The sequence below is a fragment of the Macrobrachium nipponense genome, chromosome 29 (genome assembly GCF_015104395.2).
Source record: "Macrobrachium nipponense isolate FS-2020 chromosome 29, ASM1510439v2, whole genome shotgun sequence".
Classification (NCBI taxonomy): Eukaryota; Metazoa; Arthropoda; class Malacostraca; order Decapoda; family Palaemonidae; genus Macrobrachium; species Macrobrachium nipponense.
In genome coordinates this window covers 24,235,541-24,242,674 of record NC_061092.1, presented here as the reverse complement: position 1 = coordinate 24,242,674, position 7,134 = coordinate 24,235,541, and positions in this window count along the sequence as shown.

Sequence of the window (7,134 nt, the reverse complement as noted above, 5' to 3'; positions counted from 1 at the left end):
AGAAAGAAAAAAAACTCAAAAATATACTTACGTCTTCATATGACCGTGAACCGAATTCATATACACTGCAAATATGCGCGAACTGCGAAACACTTTAATATATCGAAAATTAAACTTTTCATCCTCACGTTTTTTTAAACACCTTTATTCCGTAATCTCAAGAAATCAAACTGATTTGGCTTGGGAGAGGAAGTCTGAGGAACAGCTTCTCTCCGTCGAATCAGCATTAATGACCCTGAGTTGCCTTTGACATGATTAATAACCCCTACCAAAAAAAAAAGACGAAACCCCCTATTTCTAACTGGTCACCAGTCCCTTCGGAGCATACCTACAGCTTGAAAAATATATAAAAAGCCTTTACCGCTGCCACCACTGTATTCCCCTCCTTATCCCCTAAGCTACACAAACTGGGAACTCTTACCTGTTGCCAACGGTGCCCTATCTGTAAGATGTCACGAGGCTTATTAAGACTGCGTAAATATAAAAATACTCTTTATTTCCCAAAGCAATTGGTTATAACATAGAACAAAATACTTAACAAGTCATAATGGCATAAACACCCAAATCTACCCATAAAGAAACCAGTAAGATAACATTCTACCCTCTTGACTAAGGTTACACTCCCAAACCCAAAAGTGTCTTATTGTCTCGTATTAGTCAGGTTAGTTTCAAAGTATTTACGTAAAGAGAGTATTTTCACACTTCTCTCTCTTTTTTTTCAAAAGGTAACAGTTTTTCTAAGTTTTTATAGAATGTGTCCTACCTTTTCGATGGGCGTTTTCTCCCGACACTCGGAGCAACCACTTGATCTATTCTATTAAATACTCGGAGTGAAACTTAAATAGATACCTGTTCTAAATTACTTTTGTTTTTGTCCATATCAATTTTAGTTTATGCTGAAGAGGGGTGTCCTCTAATTTCGAAACACCCTGTGTATACACACACACACACACACACACACACACACACACATATATATATATATATATATATATATATATATATATATATATATATATATGTATTTATAACACTTACACTCTGCTTAGAATTTCATTAGCTTTAGACGCAATGATAAGGTACAGCGTGTGCTTGCGCATGCGCCAACTGCAAACTATATTGAAGGGAATATGCATGTGACCCGGCCGTTTATGACGGGTAGCAACGTCCCACCTACTTTAAGGAGCCGAGATGCTTCGCCTTCCTCCTTCTATTAGAGCCATTTTCTCCACTTCTCGACAACAGCCCTAATTTCTCCTGAATTTTACTCCCTTTTTTTTTTTACTCCGCTGCTAAATATTTCTCTTCTCTCTCTCTCTCTCTCTCTCTCTCTCTCTCTCTCTCTCTCTGGTGACATTTTTGGTTAGTTCATAAACTATATTGCTGCAAATGATGGCCGCTTGTATGCGCTATGTGCATACTTATGTTATCTTTTATTCAGGAAATTACTCATGGCGTGTGTACTCGACATCTGGAAACATACACACACACACTTATGCATACACGCAAATCATAAACTTGCACACAGAAAACAATACACACGTATACAAACACATGTATATGTATGTATGTATGTATGTATGTATGTATGTATGTATGTATGTATGTATGTATGTATGTATATCTAATAAAAGGAGCCCATAAAAACGTCAAAATATAGGGAGTACTATATTTCAGTCTGAAAAAATAGTGCTTACTTTCTGTATTTTGGCGTTTTTATGGGCTCCTTTTATTAGATGGAATTCTGTTGCAACAGATCATTTCTACCAGTATGGATACATACATGCATTATATATATCTATATGCGTGTGTGTGTGTGCAGGTGCATGCGGGTTTTATATAAATTATAAGTTAGAATTAACATTATATATTTCCTAACACCATCTAAGGTGAAGAATGTACCTGTCTGAATGAAATAAAGCAAAAGCAACAAAAGACTGGATGTTTGCAGTCTGGATGGCCTCCTCTAATACTCAAAAAAAAAAAAAAAAATTTGACCCGAAAAAACTTTTTCGACTGAAGAAAATTAATATATATTCAATACCATTAGCCACAATCTTCCAAAATATAGAATAATCCATCTGGAGAGTTATTGGTGGAGTAATACTTAGTCCTCAGTAGTTGAAAAAGCCCGACGCAATTTCAACTTATATATGGAATTTTTTGAAAGACAACACCTCCCGAATATCACACTTGTCCCCTTAAAATGGTACAGATATGTAGATGACATCTTAGTAGTCTTACCTGTTGGTATCGATGTAAATGATTTATTGTCTGAATTGAATAATTTAGTGCCATCCATAAAATTCACTGTTGAAATTGAAAATAACAATGTCATCCCTTTCCTACCTGTATTAATACATAAAGAATCTTTCCAATGTAAATTCAGTATTTATAGAAAACCCACAAATAATTTAACATATGTACATTTTTATTCTGGCCACCATCTTAATATTAAAATTTCAATTTTTTCTTCTATGTTCCTATGTGCTTTGTGTATCACGAGTCCACAATATCTTGACCAAGAAATAGAATGCATAAAAAAGATAGGAAACGATCGCTGCTACCCACCTCATATAATTGATTTATGTTATCAAAAAGCTCACAAAAAGTTTTATAGTGTTGCTAGTAATGAAAAAGAAATGCCTAAAAATGTACTTAGCTTGCCTTACTTTCGTGGATTTGAAACCATAAAATCAATATTTAAATCGTTTAATGTTAATGTAGTGTTCTCTTATAACAATACCATTAAAGATATGTTAATTAAGAATAGTCCCGTAACAAATAACAACATCATTTACAAAATTCCTTGTAAGGATTGCCCATCTTTTTACGTTGGACAGTCAAGTAAAAATTTATGTGCACGTATTAAGCAGCATATGTATTCAGTTAGAACAGCCCAGACTTCAAATGCACTGTTTATCCATCTGAGTGAAAAATCTCATTGTATTAATTGGGGCGATACCTCTGTAATTGCTAGATCTAATGACTATGTTTCAAGAAATTTACTGGAATCAGCAATTATACAAATCACTAATAAAAAAAAACTAAATCTTAGTCTGGGATTGTACCATTTGGACCCGTATAATTGTAAAATATTTATGAAGGACCTTAAAATAAATGAACTACTAATTAATTAGTCCCACATGTATATAGTTATTATTTCTCTCTCTCTCTCTCTCTCTCTCTCTCTCTCTCTCTCTCTCTCTCTCTCTTGCTCGATATATTTATATCCTTTTTTTCGTCTTTTCACTAATTTTTATTGGGAACATTTTTGTAAATTTCATGGTAATAATTTGTTTATGCCGCCTTGTTTTTTTCAAAATGTATTTTTTTCTGGATGAATCATCTGTTTACCAAGTGCGTGCTCTTCCAAGGTGTGGCTGCCTAAAAATCGCTTATCCTGCCCTCAGGCGTTTCCTCGTTTCTGTAGAGTGAAATCGACCTTATTGCTAATCTTGTAATGTCAGATTGGATATTAAGCCTACTTTGACTATGTTTTTCCTCTGTAAGATCAGTTGTGCCTGAGTAAAGGGTCGCAATAGACCGAAAGTGCTTGGCTATCTCGCTTTTCATTTTTTCCTTCGTGGCGAAAACCTTTATTTATACATAGCATCACGTTTTTGTATACTTCGTGATAAAGTTATTCATATATATATATATATATATATAGATATATATATATATATATATATATATATATATATATATATATATATATATATATATATTATATATATATATATATATATATATATATATATATATATATATATATATATATTATATATACTATATATATATGTATATATATATATATATATATATATATATATATATATATATATATATATATATATATATATATATATATATATATATATATATATATATATATATATATATATATATATATATATATAGATATATATATATATATATATATAGATATATATATAATATATATATATATACATATATATATATAGTATATATATATATATATACTATATATATATATATATATATATATATATATATATATGTAATATTCAAATTACATGATAAAAGTAATGTAGGACATTCCTTAGAAGTGACGGATAACACCTAATCAGGTCAGGTGTCAAGCCGGAAAGTATGCCAAAAACCACAGTCACAGGATGCGTGTGAAGGGCAGCTAAGCATAAATAGAAAACACGAACGTCAAGCTTCTTGCATGGGAACTTACTTTGGCTCTCATGAGAACTTTAAATGGTGAGTTGTCTTAACCCTAAAAAGAGGTGTTCGTTCGTACACACGTATCTTTTGTTAGGTTTGCTAACCTATCACTTTGTAAATAAATCTGTAAGAGATCACTTCCTCTTTCTCCTTCGTCTGTCATAGACATCGAACTCTTCTCTGCCAAATCTATCTCACTATGTAACGTTTTAGAAAAATAAATCTATTTTGGGCTACCTCTGTGTTTTCACGACATCCCTTCTATCAACCTAAGTAACATGAAGAAAGAGTTCAGAATATATCTTCCTGCCTATAGAGAGAGAGAAGAGAGAGAGAGAGAGAGAGAGAGAGAGAGAGAGAGCCCTGTGAACCTCTCATAACCAAACGCTGTTCGCATCAGCGAACAAAAGTACACTCCGAGGCCTGTGTATTACACTTAGGTCTATCCAGGTCCTTAAATCTATATATAATATATATATATATATAATATATATATATTATTATATATTGCATGTTTATATGTATGTATATATATATATATATCATATAATATATTATAATATTATATATATATATACATAATATATATAGCTGTATATATAATATATATAATATATATATATATTATATACATAGCATATAAACATGCAATATATAATATATATTATATATACATACATATATACATGCATATTATATAATATTTATATTATATATATATAATATATTATTATATAATATATCTATATATATATATATATAATATATATATGATTATAATCACTTGAGCACGTTTCTCTTTTTACACCTGTAGTAATGTGTGGTGTGATACTATCTATATATATATATATATATATATATATATATATATATATATATATATATATATATATATATATACATATATATATATATATATATATATATATATATTGTATGTATATATATACACATATATATATTTATACTCACGTATGCACATGCACTCGTATATGCGCATATATTTGCTTGGCATTGACATTAATCTTTTACAAAGGATAACGTCAGAAGCGTAAACCTTTTGGTCCACCATCAAGTCTTTAAAGATGAGGTTACAGCTCCAACACTTATTTTTCTCTCTCTCTCTTGACCTCACCAGACACTGGTACCAATTTACAGCTGGTGAGGATTTAGGGCTTTTACCGAAAAGCACATATACAAAATGTTAATGGCCATTGTGGCAAATACTGTGCAAGAAATTATTGAATGTCACCAGCAATAACCATTTACTTAAGCCTACGATTAAAAAAAAAAAAAAAAAAAAAAGGCAAACCTGCTTAATTTTACATCGCTCTATGTGTACCAGGTGGAATACACCGTGATCCTTTTGTCGTTAAAGGCAGTAGTGAGCCATTGTAGCACCGAGTAATTATACCAGCACAAACAATCATGTACAGTCACTCATATAAGTTAATGGATGTCCGGGTGTTTGAGAGAGATTTCCATTTCACCCCTTTCTGGATGACAGGTGCCTGGGAGTGCGAAACTGGCCAGATGTTCAACTACCTAACTCTGCCGTAGAAAGTTTCGGTGTGTGCCCGTCTTACGTCACTATACAGGCCCGTTGTCCAGAAAGGGGGTGGATGGAATTCAGCTTTATGCCCGGAGACATCCATTAACTTATATGAGTGACTAATATACCCATGCACACTGTGTACGTATTTATGTATATGAATATATTTATGTAAGTTTTAGGAAAACTCCAGAGACGGGGAATAAAAAGCAAAATTTTGCATTCTGGTTTTTCTAGATAGGAATGTACGTATGTACATACATTAATAAAGCATGCAAACAAAAAGTTCCGTAAACACAAAGTACTCACGACCATAATGAAAGGACTGACAAGGTGAAATGCACTCAAAGAATAGACCTAAGGAAATTCAGGAAGCATCTCTGATAAAGATCTAAAGATGGAAATATGAACTAAATGTAAGAGTTATCCCAAAACGATTCCAGATGAAAAAGTCAAGGGAAAAAATGTACAGAAAAATAATTCTCAAGAAAAAAAAATCCCATTAATCTTTCCTAGATCGTGACCCCAAGGGTTTTAACCCGGTATGTATCCACCTTTGCGGCTTGTATAGTGCAAGGCTGTTGGGGACTTCTTTTGTTTTAACCCGGTATGTATCTCCTTTTGTGGCGTGTTTATTGCAAACCCTTCGGGATTTCTTTTGTTTCAACCGGGTATATATCCCTTTTTGTGGCGTGTTTAGTGCAAGCAGTTGGAGAGTTTCTTTTGTTTTAACCCGGTATGTTGTTTTTTTTTTTGTATGGTGTTTTTACGTTGCATGGAACCAGTGGTTATTCAGCAACGGGACCAACGGCTTTACGTGACTTCCAACCACGTCGAGAGTGAACTTCTATCACCAGAAATACACATCTCTCACTCCTCAATGGAATGGCCGAGAATCGAACCCGCGACCACCGACGTGGGACGCAAACACCATACCAACCACGCCACTGAGGTGCTTAACCCGGTATGTATCCATCTTCGGGGCGCGTTTAGCACAACTCCGTAGGGTTTTATCGTAAAGAATAACATAAACAAAAGATTGTAAATATCGCAAAGATAATGACTCCCAGGGAATATTGTGAATTTTTCCATGACTTTATTACCTGCCACCACAAATTAATGTGACTTTTTTTTCCTGCAACTTTTTTCCCTAGCCATAATTATGATTTTATTTCTGTAACTTTTCCTGTGTCTTTATTGCCAGCCACCCCAAGAACACCTTAGAAGCGACTTGGTGAAGGTGGGATGCACAAACTTAGAAAAAGGTTTGCCACAGGAGGGTGGTGTAATCCTAAATCAGCAAGGTAGCGGGAGTTACGTTTTCGTGAATGATTAGGTTGGCGTGATGCCAGCACGGGCTCTTG